General features: G+C 37.9%; 1 protein-coding gene across 10 annotated transcripts in view; it reads left to right on the forward strand.

Moving 5' to 3' along the window:
* LOC148037014 (uncharacterized) overlaps positions 1-15,016 on the forward strand; it is a 291,479-nt gene that overhangs the window by 247,147 nt on the left and 29,316 nt on the right. For 2 of the 10 annotated variants that reach the window (XR_015690557.1, XR_015690550.1), the window contains exon 16: positions 11,586-11,700. The exons of 5 other annotated variants lie outside the window; for them this stretch is intronic. The gene's annotated coding sequence lies outside the window, so the exon portion shown is untranslated. Of the gene's footprint in view, positions 1-4,675; positions 5,160-5,279; positions 5,299-11,585; positions 11,701-15,016 lie in introns of those variants that run through there. 3 more of the 10 variants (XR_015690561.1, XR_015690556.1, XR_015690554.1) reach the window with 3 other exon arrangements.

Raw genomic sequence — 15,016 nt, forward strand, 5'->3', positions numbered from 1 at the left:
ATCCTCTTTTTATCTTCAATGCTTGGTTCCATGCTTTTCTTATGCACGTCGTAAGATATCTATCTATGGACAATACAACTAAATTGTGAGTTTCTTATTAATTTTGTGATAGTCACTCACAATAATTATGGAAAGTACAACTTAATAGTGAGTTTCCTATTAATTTTGTGATAGTAACTCACAACAATATCTCCATGATTTTTTATTCTAGTTAGTTTTCTTGACAATTTGGGATATTACAAAAACTTATGATACATGTGCACTGTCCCAAGATTTCTTATTCTAGTTAGTTTTCTTAACAATTTGGGATATTGCAAAAACTTATGATACATGTGCACTATCCCAAGAGGGTTGTGAGATACAAAGAAGAATGTATTATCCTAGCTTTTCATGGTCTCCATATCCAACAAAAATGGCCTCCTTGGCCCTAAGTGAAAATGAGAGAATAACTCAAGGAACTGAGCCCTGAAGTGGAAGCACAGAGTGAAAGCAAGAGCTACAATGGAAGGAGTAAGAGCAACAAAGAGAGAGAGGGAGATAAGATGTGGAAACTCCAATAATCACAATGTGTGACCGGCCTTTCCTTTATTCAAATATCACTAAAAGAATAAAGAATGAAGTGATAGTGACGGATGCTTGCTACCTGTAGTGTACAGGTGTGTAGATAGCTATAATACACGATGTAGATGTTATTGTAACTAATACACGGGCAGCTAAGTACCTTTACCCCTAACAACCTCCCACTTAAAGGTAAATGTGTCCCTACTGAGGAGAGAACAAGAAAAAAAAGTGACAAAGCACAAATGTACATAAGTGTAACAACATGAGAAAAGACGTCCTCTCATCCAACGCCCATCAACTTCTTAAGAAAGGCAAAACACTTTGTTGAGAGACTTTTAGTAAGCAGATATGTAGGATTTTGGTCAATCGAGATCTTAACCAACTCAATGGACTTGTCCTCAACGACCTCTCTAATAAAGTGGTAATGCAACTCAATGTGCTTCATCTTTGCATGGAAGACCATACACTTTAGCAACCTAAATAGCACTCATAGAATTTGAATGCAATGTAGGGACCACATTAGTCTCTATAGTGATAGTGTTGTGCATTTTTGCACCCTGGACATCCAAGAAACACAATCTCCAATAAAGGTGAAGACATAGCCAAATGTGGACTTCCTGTTATTTGCATATCCTACATAATCAAAGTCTATGTATCTTATGACTCGTGTATCCTAGCCACCATAACAGATGAATATAATTGATGTCCCCTTCACATGCCTCATGATACCCTTGATGGCATCCCAATGCCGCCTACTAAGTATAGCCATATAGTATACCACAACTCCCACTACAAATGCTATGTCACGGTGAGTGGCTATCATGGCATACATCAAAGTGTCCACGGCAGATACATAAGGAATCTTGGCCATCTCAGCCTTCTACTAATCAAACTGAACAATTGGCCTAACTAACCTTCACATGAGAAGATAAAGGATGGTCAATAGGCTTAACGTCCTATAGATGAAATTGCTCAAGGAGCTTCTGGATGTACTCCTTTTGTGACAAGTAAAGGAGCCCCTTAGAGCAATTACACATAATGCACATCCCAAGAATATGTTAGGCATGTCCCATGTCCTTCATCTCAAAGCACTTCTTAAGTTGACCTTTCAAGGCATCCAGCTCATCATGAGCACTTTCAATAATCAACATATCATCCACGTAGAGTATCAAAATCATACGGGCACCATCACAAGCCTTCTTCATGTATAAACACGGATCTATATCACTATGGGAATATCCCTATGAATGCATATAAGCATCAAACTTGTGGTATCATTCCCTAGGTGCCTACTTAAGGCCATAAAGGCTATTTTTCAATTTGCACACTAGATGGTCCTTGCTAGGTTATGCAAAGTCCTTAGGCTACTCCATGTAAGTCTCATCATGCAAATCCCCAAAAAGAAAAGCCATCTTGACATCCATCTGATAAAGATCTAAGTCAAGCTAAGCAACCAAATCCAATACCAAAAGCGTAGGGTAGTCATCACAACAGGAGAAAAGACTTCATCAAAGTCCATACTATGCTTCTCCTTGAAACCCTTAGCAATCAATCTAGCCTTGTAGGTCGGCTTGGGGGGTGACTAGGGATACTTTTCAACTTGTACACCCACTTGCATAGCAAAACATACTTTTCACTAGGCAAAGGAACCAAATCCCATGTATGATTTTTCTGCAATGTGTTACACTCTAACTGCATGGCCCTCTCCCAATAGTGACTATCAACTGTGTATATGGCCTCATCATGGGTAAGAGGCTCTACCAGTAAACCACCTCAAAACACATTGTGGAGCCTATATATCCTAAGGAGAATCATAAACCTGGGCCACTAGGCCACTATTGCGGGTTGTCGAACTGGTTGTATAGTACCATGAGACTCCTCTTAAAATATCACTCCATGTACCTCAATGACATGCTCATACTGTTGATGCATTTTTTTCTCATGGAAAACAACATCATGCTGTGAATAACCTTCCAAGCCTACGGATTCCATAGGCGATAGCCCATCTCACTTGCATCTCCATAACCAAGAAAGATGCATTTCCTAGACTTAGGATCCATCTTATTGTGTTTATCCTTGGGAACATGGTAGAAATCCTCACAACCAAAGGCATGCAAATGAGCATGTGAGGGAGGTTTCTAGACCATACCTCCTATATAACTTGATAGTCAAGAGTAGTACATGGAGACCAATTAATCAAGTGTACGGCAATAGTAACTAGCCTAGCCCAAAAATATTGTGGTAAGCCTACCTAGCTAAGCATACTACAAACTCATTCTAAATAGCTCTATTCATACACTCAATTATACCATTCTAGTGTGAGGTGTATGATGTGGTCAACTGACGCTTAATACCCCTCTCGTCTCACAAAACAAATCAAAGGCTTTAAAGACATACTCACCCCCATCATCTGACCTTAGGCATTTCAGTCTATACCCAAACTAGTTCTTAACCAAAGCAAGCCAATACTGAAATGTAGCCAAGACTTCTGATTTTTCCTTAATATGATATGCACAGATCTTATGTATATAGTCATCCATGAAGGTAACTAAATACTTTGCACCATCGAATATGCCTATTATATGTCTGTCTGGCATATAAACAATGATTAGCAGACTCAAAATATTTATAGTCAAGGAGCGGAAGATACTGCAAACGAGTAAGCATTATCATTCCTTTCATGGACATGTGCCCAAGGTGACAATGCCAAAGAGATACATATGGAATTGCATCCACAGTCAAAACATGGTCAACTAACCTAGTTACAAGCAAGGAGTAGAGAGTATTGGACTTAGTACCACGTGCAATGACAAGATTCCCACAGGTAATCTTCCACGAGGAATCACCAAAAGAAACAACATAACCCGCATCATCCAAAATGCTAGCAGAGATAAAGATTTTCATGAGAGCCGGTATATAATGTAAGTCATAAAGAGTAAACGTGCTACCTGAACCAACATCATCAATACTACCAACAATCTCTAATTCTATTGAGATATTGGTTGGCTATCACACCTAGCTTAGTCTCTTTGTATGGAGCAGTGTGGGCTCAGGATGCAAAATCCCATATGCACAGTGGTGGAAAGTGTAGCCTAGTCTATTCCTATAAAGCATTGTACTTGCTCTCTTTTTTAATGTAGTGTTATTGTTCTTTTGTACTTCCAACAATTTTTTGTGTCATTTTCAACACACAAGATTGTGTTTATGAGTCCAAGCTTCCATCTTGAAACCTAATTCGCTTGTGTGACATTTGGTCTTGATGTCTATTACTTCATGAGCTCACTCTTCCTCTTTCAACCTCCATAGCCATGCTCTAGATCCAATATTCTTTGCATGGTATCAAAGCCTAATCGGGCATGGCCTAAGCTCAACACAACTCCTCTCTTTACTCTCTCAACCTTAGTTCAACTCAATGGAAGCTCATGACTTCATCTTCAACTTCCACCTTGTGGCAACCATAGCCAACCTGTACCTACCCTACTTGGAGCTTTCATATCTCACTCTACATGCCATATCTCACTGAGGTTCCTTCTGCAAAATTGTTCCTCTGCTTCCAAAGCTTCTCTGTGGCACTTTAATTGCCGACATTGGTGAAGTATATGCCTAGCATTGCTAAACAAAGTGATCGGTGTCCAGATTGTGCCCTTCATGTTCATACTAATGATTCCATTTGCATGCGCAACAATGTTGATGATTTTCATAGGGCAATGAAATTCCATCACCTTAGGCATCCCCATCTCAAATCTTGTCCAAAATGATTCACTGTGTGAGCCACATAGATAGAAAAACCAAGCCCATGTCCTACAAACCCTAAAACTCCATAAACAACTTACTTAAAATTTCATCTTTCCTTCATTTTCTCTCTCATGCCACTAAACCAAACCATTGCCACTCTGATCCACTAAAAATTGAAGTTTTTAGTAAACATTTTCCATCAAATCAGCAAGGAGGAAAGAAATCCAAGCATCAAAGCATCAAACTCAAGTGCCTCAAAGCATAGTATCTATTGATACTTATCAAGTGTTATTTGACAATGCATTCCTTGTGTCTCTTAAAATAATTAAATCTTCTCTTGCTCAAATCTCAGAGTTTTGGTGTTGATTTGCTACTCCAGTATGGGCAAAGACTCTCCAATTGTTTGGTTCAAAGGGATCGAGTTCCACACCTAACAAACATGCATCAAGCTTATCCTGATGAAGAAGGGTCTATGGGCCATTACCAATGGCAAGGAGAAGAAGCATCGGGATGCGAACCTTGTAGTTTCTTCGCAAAAGAATGATGACAAAGCACATCCTATCATTAAGCTAGAATTGGATGACAACTACATCCACTATGTGAATACCTATGAAACCTCTAATGATACATGGAAGAGATTAATACTTTGTTGGGTGCACAATCAAAGTCATCTAAGTATCGATTACTGATTAAATTTTTCAGGCTAGACATGAAATCAAACACATCTCTTGCAACTCACTTAAACTACATGGAAAGTCTTTTAACTCAACTTACAGGAATTGATCTCAAGATGGATGAAGATATTTGTATTGGTGTGTTGTTAAAAAGCTTGCCTTTTGACTATAATACTATGTCAACTACATTGATCAACATGCCTAGTCCTAAACTGGTTGACATTAAGGCCTCCCTACTAGAAGAAGAAAAGAATGTAAAATTTAAAGAAGAACCAAGCACCTCTAAAGATGAACAAATGCTATATATAGGTACCAGGTACAAGGGCAAGAAAGATCAACTAGTATGTATCTTCTGCAAAAAGATCGGGCACACGGAGAAATTATGTCATGCCAGGAAGAGGTTCCAAAAGGCCTATCTAGTTGTTGTTAAATAATAAGAAGACTATGGAGCAAAAGAAGAAGAAGAAGACCACCAAGAGAAGGATAAACCTCATCGATCCTTCTATTCTAATAGACTTTTTTAGAATTGTATTGCCTACCCCAAATGCTTGTGACATAAGCTTGTAGACTCCTAATGTAACCTTGTACTATAGCCTGTGTACAGTTTGTGAGGCCTCTGTTATAGCCTCTGGATGTCCACCATGTCTTTGTTACCCACAGTTAATCTTTTTTGCGACAACCTCTAGTGTTTACCATATTTGTGGTATGCACACATTTTTCATGTGGTTGTTCATGCCTCTATACACTTTGTACTTCTCTGGTTGTGATTGAGGAGGGGTGTTGAGATATTGGCTATCACACCTAGCTTAGTCTCTTTGTATGGAGCATTGCGGGCTTAGGATGATGCAGAATCCCATATGCATACTGGTGAAAAGTGCAGCCTAGTCTATTCCTATAAAGCATTGTACTTGCTTTCTTTTTTAAATGTAATGTCATAGTACTTTTTTACTTCCAGTAAAGTATCTGTGTCATTGTCAACAAACAAGATTGTGTTTATGAGTCCAAGCTTCCATCTTGGAACCTAATTCACTTGTGTGACATTTGGTCTTGATGTCTATTACCTCATCAACTCACTCTTCCTCTTTCAACCTCCATAGCCATGCTCTAGATCCGACATTCTTTACAAATGCTAGATCATTACCCAAATAGACAAATCCAGTCATATTGTGATAGGAGTGAAACCACTCTCTATGAGGGGTCACATGAAAGGAAGCCCCTGAATCCATCAACCAATACTAAGTAAATCCTAATAAAGCATCAAACACTTGTGAAGTATCAAGAGAAGAAGCTACAAGTATGAAATCATCATCAGAATAAGTCTGCACGATATTAATTTCTGCAATCTTAATACTAGACTTACTAGGGACAATGCTACGATCATCATTTTTGTCCTATACTTTATCCTTGCACTTGTTCTCGCGCATTTTATGGCACTTTGGCCAAATATGTCCTACTTTTTCATAGTAATGACAAGTCAATGAAGACTTACGGCCATAGAACTTACTGTGAGATTCTCCATGTGATTGAGAATGAGACTATTAAGAGTCTCTCCCACGGCGTTCATTACCACTTGTACCATTATTGCATCTAACTCTCAAAGCATGAGAGGTGTGGCAAGCATCGACATTCTTTCTGTTAACCTCTTCATTCAAGAGTGCATCCTCTACATCCTATAACTTTAGCCCATCAATAGGCATATTCACACACATAGCAGTACAAAATGTATCCCATGATATGGTGGTGTAACTAAGAGGAATAAAGGGGGGAGATTACCCTTGAATTCAATCCTTTGTGAGGACATATAGCTGAGAATGAAATGAAACTCATTTAAGTGGGCTGATATGGAAGTGCCCTCCTTCATGCAAAGGTCCATGAGTTGCTTCAACCAATACATCTAAGAAACAGGGCGAAGTCCCATGCGGACTACCCATCACAGACAGCATTATAGAAAACTTGCATAGAGAGGGACAAAATGATTGTGGATTTACATAGCTCATCCGGTTTAGCCCAACCATCTGTATCAATACGTTGTTTGAGCTTGACACCCTCATGTTTCAAAGGCTTAATCGACATTTTCTACACTAAAACTTACCAGATTTGAACCTTCCACCAGCTATAGTTGGTGCCATCCAACTTGTCAATATTAAATATAGCACTATCATTAGAACTATCAACCATATTAAGGCGGCCAAGAAAGTGCACAAAAGGGAAAAATATGTTATTGTAATAACCTACAAATCAGCCCCAAAACCAGTGCCAAATCAAGTTGAAACAAGGGATACTGACCAAGTAATGAGCTATCCACAAACTCAATGTAAAAGACTATCAAATGGAGGTGGCTGATCGTATAAACAATGTAGTAAACTACAATTATAGCATGTTGAAAATGAAGTATAATAGGAAAAAACCAATGGTAAAGAGAGGCAATCACTAATACAAGATAAATTGCAACTGCCAAGGAATGGTTGCAACTAGTAGTGAGTGAATATATGAGTGGCATTGAGAACTATTAAAGGATCAATGTGTCAGACTAAGATACATCCCATAGGCATAACCATCATGCATCGAGTAGGTTTCACAAGTAACAAAAGAGACCAACTGAAGGCACAATGGACCAACCAAGGTAATAGAAGCTCAATACATAGCCAACCAAGATGCATACATCACTAACAATAGCATGACAAAGATGGGTGCCAGCCCCAAAAGCAATGTTAGATCAATCCACTAAGCATCAATTGCATACATAAAGCATGATGAAAGCATGTACATGTCACTAAGTCTCACGGTCTCACTACAAGACTCTCAAACTCAATTGCATAACCAAAATGCCTAGATAAAAACAGTCAAGTGTCAAGTAACCACTCCCACGGGAACAAAGCTCAAAACCTCATGCTACTCACTTGAGATTTTGAACACACTTATGGGACCTAAAATGGGTCGGCACTGGCTATGGCACTAGTCGGACCTCATGCATACGACAGACAATCCCACCACACGGCATCCTGGGCCAGGAGCGTCTAAAACTCACTTTGCACTAAATGCTTATGACGATTTTGCGTTTGTATCCAATATGTAGTCCAACGTTCACCTTCCCTTCTCATCAAAGAGAGATCCCATAACATATAGGCATAATGCCTCGTAATACACACATAGGGAAACACCTGTCGGCTGATTGCCGCGGCTCCACTGCGACTCCTACACCTCGAGGATTGGTCCCAAGATGCATCGCTAACACATATAACATTCGCACAAACTCCACTCTTTCATAATTCAACGTTGCATGAGCTTTTCATTTTCCTCACAAAACTTTTCCTAACGAAAGCACTCGTCTAAACCTATAGCTTAGGTTTCCTATCCTCTAGCATTGGTCAAAGTTTATAAATCAATTGCAATGCATTCCAAGAGACACTACATGGCATGCTTGATGCAAGGTATATGATAATTGTGCACAACCATTTTATGATTAAAAAACCAGCCATGTGAGGTGCGAAAAACAACCCTTTCATGAATTTTAACTAAGTGTTACGTACTGCATTGCTTTAGGGACTAGGACCGGAACTTCTATACTACTAGTCACCTATATTTAATTATGGAACGATCCCTAAATGCTATGTAGAAAGAGGAAAATCAGAACTTTTCAGCAATTAGATCGTCGCACAAACTTCCTTTCCCCCTCACCATTTAGGTATTGCTGCATTGCATAGGTGTAAATGGTTGTTTTGTATTATTTTTGTATGTAAAAATCAATAAACACGTACTATAACACAAAGGACAAGGCCAAACTTAGGCTTGACCTCATGCTTTAACCTCACCAAACATTCACATACATAAATCTTATTTTTTCATATTTTTTTAGTGTAAAATTTTTAATTTTTTTTATTTTGTGCTATTTTTTATTTATTATTCATGGAGAATAGGTATTTTCTAATTTATTTATATTAGCTTATCATTTTGACTGAAACTTAATATTTGCTCTGAGTTTATCCCATTTTCACTCCTTTTTTCCAACTCAATCGAAAAAAACCACTAATTTTTATAAAAAATGACATTTTACGGGTTTTAAAGAATTAATAACAACTCTAAATCATTAGGGTTCTGCATTTCTGTAGTTACAGCCCTTAAACATGATGCAAACAAGGTTCAAACAAAAATTCATCGCATATGAACAACATTTAGACCATGAAACAAAAAAAACAAGCAATTTTTTTCATAAAATTGGAGCATACTACGTGTCTTGCGTGTTGCGGGTTTTTTAATAATTATTCTGGGCGACCAGCAACCATTCTTCAATGTTGAACCTCTTTCCTCAGTCTCCTCTTCATCTTGAAGCAATCCGATCACAGCCGGACAAGCATTCTTCAGCCCTCTTCTTCTTGATTTCTTGCACATGAATTGCCCTTGGTTTCTTCTCTCAACTGAAAGTTCAGCTTCCCTTGGTTTTTTCTCTTGACCACTATGATTGACCACAAGTCTTTCTTCATCATCAGGATCAGTTTGATCCTAGTTTGCCATGTATGGAATCCGATAGTGTTGAATCGAATTTTCAATGAGTCCTTGCCCATGTTGAGGTTGCATAATCAGCAACAAATCAACTTCAAAAATTTTAGATTTTAGTAGCAGAAGAGTTGAGCACAAGTGCCAAGAAGCACTAGGTCATTAGTATCAAGAGATACTAGGTGACTAGTATGCCCTTTGAACTTGAAATCTTCAAAGATATTCAAGGTCTTCAAGATCTTGCAAGTCTAAGTCTTCCCCTCCTTGATTTAATGTTGGAGTAGCACAAGAACTCATATTTGATCAAATGCAAAGCTGATTGTGTCAGATGACACAATGACAAGATTCACTAGATTAGTGTCAAGAGACACTACGCTTGGCTATGCTTCAATCTTACCAAAAAAAAAATCTCCCCTCCTCGATGATTTGTCCTGAGCACTCCAATAGCTCCACGATCCAAGTGCAAGCTTCAAGCAAGCTCCATCCTCAAACTCCATGCTCCAAGCTCCATCGCCGCGAGCAAGACAAGACAAGAGAAGAGAAGAGAAGAGAAGAAGAGAGGAGAAGATGGAGAGCTTCTCCACCACAGTCCCTCACCCTCACACTGTCACTCCCTCATAGTCTGACACTCCCTCTCTCAAATATAAGCTCAAGCAAGCAAGAACAAAAAGAAGAAGAGGAGGAGGAGCTACTTTTGGCCACACACAAGAATGAGCTTCTCATTCACTTTTCAACTTTATATACAAAACCCTAAATCCCTTTTGGGCGGTCATCCTCTTATCCCCTTAGCCTTTTTTCCCATTGTCCTCCTATCTTCCTAGCTTCCTTCCTACTACCTATCTACTTTTACAATTTGCACGAGTGAGAGCCCGACGCTCTTAAAATAAATCATGGTGCGTCTTGCGCTCTTTTACAATGACTTGCACTTTTTCTTGTGTGCATTTCTCCTTGATTTAAGACTTTTATGCACTTCTTGTGTTTCCAGATTCTTCTTGGCGCGCCTTTGTCTTCCATTTCACTTTTTCCTTGGCCTTGTCTTCTACTTTAGATTTTCAAGATTTTCCACCTTGTTCGTCTAAGGGTTAACAAATAAGATGTCAATTGGCAATAGGGCACCAAGGGTTAGAGTTAATTGTATGTGAATAGTTTAAGTTTGATAAGTCTTCTATGATATTTGAGGATATAGATGCAAATCAGTGATTTTCAATTGTTTGTATAGAGTTTGGGCTAGGTTTTACTCTCTAAAATGTCTCAATTGGACCCCACGTAAGAACTTATGGTTATTGTAGTGAGATTAGTAATGTAAGTGAAAGTGGCCTTTGGATCCATACAATGTAATGAGAAGATTATGTCCTATTCTCTTAGTGTGATTTCCCTTTGGTATCTATTGTCTTGAGATAGTATTAGGTATAACTAGCTATGTTATGGACTTGTTAAAACTTGATTTGTCTTTTTTATATGAATTTTAGAGATAGTTTCATAAGCTAGGTCTCTTGCATCAACATGGTTGTTGGAGCCAATCAATGTGATCACAACTTAGTTTTCTACAACTATTTATAGGTCTACTAGTGGTGTTTGAGATTATGAGCCTATACTATCCATAATGTAGCCCACTTAGATTTAGATGGCTTATTTATCAAAGTTTCACTTGTGGGATTCTAAAGAAAATCTCATCGAATATGTCTTTGCAAATTTTGCATATCCAAAAAAGGGATGCAAATTCATTAGATGTCATTTGAAGATTGTGTTCTAGTTGTAGGATATGATTTGTTTGGTGGTTTGAACTTGCACAACCATAATAAGGATAGTCCAGGCTATCTAGAATAGGCATTTGTGAAATTGACCACTCATCATGTGAGCCATGTATGCATTAGAGAGGTGATCTATGGGTCAATCTATGTTTGGTCAAATTCAGGGTTAGTTAAGGCATTTTTTGAGTCAAACTTTTACCATTTTCATAGCTTGCCATAGTTAGCCAAAATGGGGTCTCTAGTGCTAGTTTAAATTTCAATATAATTTGATTGCATGAGATAGATATACACACTTTACTTTTGTCTTTTGGCTTTTTAAAATTTCTAATTGGGAGATTGAATGCTTCTACTTTTTAAATTCTCTAATTAGGAGATTGAATGGATACACTAGATACTTTTCTTGGATGGACTTTATGGAGGCCTCATAAGGTGGCTACTTTTGAGATATTATGGATAAGTGCTACACTTTCATTTACAAGATGCTTACACCATTTGCTATTTAATAACCTTGTTGCTTAAAGCTTGGATAGATTTTAGTACAATCTTTTTCTAAGTTTTATGGTTGTTGTATACTAGCAACTTGACGTTAGGTAGCCAAGAGCGCATCACTTGTTTTTTTTTTTTTAAGTGCTAGTAGACCCCTAGTTTGAAGCATGGTGTCTCGAGCCAATTTTCTACCAAAAAAGTAGCTTTATATGTTAGAGACTTTGGAGCAAGGGTCTACTAACATCTTTTTTTTCTTTTTAAAAATTGGTGGGCTCTTGGTCAATAAGTATGCATGTAAAATTTTTGTGGCATTTCAATAAAAGATTATGGATCTACAATCATATGGTGGACTATGCGTACAAAGCTAAATTAACTCAATTTAGGAGTTTAAATGGGTTAAAAGTTCATTCTTCTTCTCATTTTCATAACTTGCTTTCATTGTTTCCTCCATTGTCACATCCCTAACCTCTGTCTCTCCTCCATCCCACTCTCATTGAGCTTGCGTGGCCCCACCAAACAAGTTGCTCAATGTTTCTTGGTGAAGACCATGCACTAAGTCTTTCCTAGAGTAAAAGGTGGAGCCTCCTCTAGTGCAGCCTAGTAGATGCTCTCCCTAAAGTATAAAGACTACCAAAGAAGAAGAGGAGATGGAGATCAAATATTATTGCCCTATGTGAGATAAGGTGTATCTAGTGTGGCTATGAGCTCCTTATCCAAAAAACACAAAAGGTGGTTTAGAAAATTATGCAAGACATGAAGTTGACCATCGGGTTGGGAAGGTATTCAGTACAAACTGTTGATTGTTCATTGCCATGCAAGTGGATTATTGCACCCATGAAGGCCCTACAAATAGCCATTAAGGGGTTTCTCATCGACATATTCGATGATATAGAGCTAGCAACTATCCATGCAAAGTGTGTTACAATCACCGACCACAATATGAACTTCATTATTCAACTTTGATATGAAAAGGAAACTCCTTCAAAGGCTTATGACACTCATGACCCAAGGTCTTGCCATGAGTGCTATAGTATAATATCTTGGAAAGGCAAAACTTTTGTATACTTTCCAACAATGGAACGTGTGTGTGTGTGCGCGCGCGCGCGTGCGCGCGCACGTGCATGCATAATTTGTACTCAATTTACTTGATTTAAGTAATTTTTTTGTTTTTTTAATTGAAATTCATACATTATTAGATCAAATCACACCAATGTATAAAAATATGTCATTCACATACCACACTTACACAAACCACAAATTTATTTAATTAAATTTGGACGTTTCTACAGAGACCTCTCACGACGGGTTCGGTCCACATTTCCGACATAGCTATCAAAAGTCCCCCTTGGATAGGATTCGCGGCTAGCTAGGGGTGCTCAACACACCTTTCCCAGGTGTTTCAACTTGAATCCAATTTGAAAGATTTATTCTTATCAATTCCTTTGTTAGATGACTCCTTTTTCAAACATGTTTTCCTAAGTACAAACACAAGTAGAAATGCACAATATGCACTAGACAATTCTTCGTTCTCTCTATCAAAGGAAATTCCAATTTGATACAGTAGCATCTAGTCTTGGCTTTATCCCTATTATCGTTTAAGATTTCTAGAGATAACCTAATTTAATTTCCTCATTCCTTTGAATGAAGAAGTATCCTTGCAATGTTGATTGCAATTTGGGACATTGGCTTCCCTACAACGAAACCCTATATATTCATTTGAACTAGGGTTTGTCGCATAATTCATAAAGTTACTTAAGGAATTTGAATTCCTTTCAGGCTCAAGCAAGATGGGCCTTGAGAAGAATCCTTTCAACTTCTAACACTTTAGGGTTTGAAATTATTTCAACTTCCTAGGAACCCTACATATTCTATCACAAGTTTAATCTATGTTTTGTGAGATGTAATAGGATTTCCTATTATTTCAACTAAGCAAATGGATGCGGATGCATAAAATCTATCTGGCTTATTTGTAGTTTAATGTGTATTCTTGAATTTTTTTATGTATATATTAGCATGAAATTTCCATGCAATTCATGTGCAATTTAATGGCTTCTAAGTGCAATTTTAATCGATCACACGAGATGAATGCGATGAATAAAATTTTCCTAGTATGCCCATTATCTTGAAACATGCTCAATTAAGTTGTAATAATTAATGTAAACATTCTTTTCTCCCAATTTCTTATCCCTAATATAATGGGGTGCACCTGATTCATAAGAGATGTGTTTCCCGTAGTTGCGGTCCCTTGGTTCACAGTCCCGTTGATTTTGGTGGGAGTTTCAGCATTTGAAGAGATCTTTGACTTAGGGGCAATCATCCATAAGAGGATTTGAGAGATAAAGAATGAAGAATGAATTTGAGATGGGAGAGCGTAAGAGAAGATGGCTTAGTCGAAGATCAAGATAGGGGGAATTGAGCTAACTCTCTCCCTTGCAACCTCTCGGAGTAACCTCTCTCTCTCATGTGTGGTCTGCCTCGCTCAGTTACGTATTGCTTCTCTCTCTCTCTCTCTCTCTCTCTCTCTCTCTCTCTCTCTCTCTCTCTCTCTCTCTCTCTCTCTCTCTCTCAAGCTCCTTCTCACAATCTCTTGAAGGGGTATCCTTCTACCTCCCTCTCTCTTGCAACCTCTTGGAATCTCCTTATGCTTCACTGACTACTCCCCATGCCTCATATTTATAGCTAAACAAGAGAAAAAGAGTTGTGGCTGAGAAGAAGAGCTCTTTATGGAGGGGATCTTGGAAAAATCAACAATCTAATGTTCAAATCACAATTCTAATAGTTCCGTTGGCTCCAAAAGGGAGGGTAAAACTCCAAGACACTTGATTAGAAATCTTCAAGATCACTCCTTCTTCTGCTCCATGTTCGAAGTGTTGTTTATTTTCTGTAAATTGCGATCATGGCGCACACAATTTTGCCAATCCTTCTTTTTTTGTATTAAATCTCCAAAACAAGTTGGAAAAAATCACTTACTTTTTTTTTACATGACATCGTATTCTAGAAATCTCCATAGCTTTTTAGGATATTTACAATAAGTAGTATCTAAAATATGCTAGTTTTGCCCAAAAATCTAATACTTTTTGGACCAATAACACTAGTGATTAATATGGCTCATAACTCTCGTTCACATTGTAACTTCCGTAAAGGGTGGCTACAGTCCTTATCAATCCGAGATAAATGTCAAATTACGACTCTCGATTTTTTTTATATTTTTAATTAAATAAAAATTGGTAGTTATTAATGTTAGTTAGTTTTAACTTTAGTTAGTCTTTAGTTAGTAACCTTACTAACTTATTAATTGACTAACTAACTTTCAAA

The sequence above is a fragment of the Lygodium microphyllum genome, chromosome 4 (assembly GCF_053477565.2).
Source record: "Lygodium microphyllum isolate KBCC chromosome 4, Lygodium_microphyllum_v1.1.10, whole genome shotgun sequence".
NCBI classification, from domain to species: Eukaryota; Viridiplantae; Streptophyta; class Polypodiopsida; order Schizaeales; family Lygodiaceae; genus Lygodium; species Lygodium microphyllum.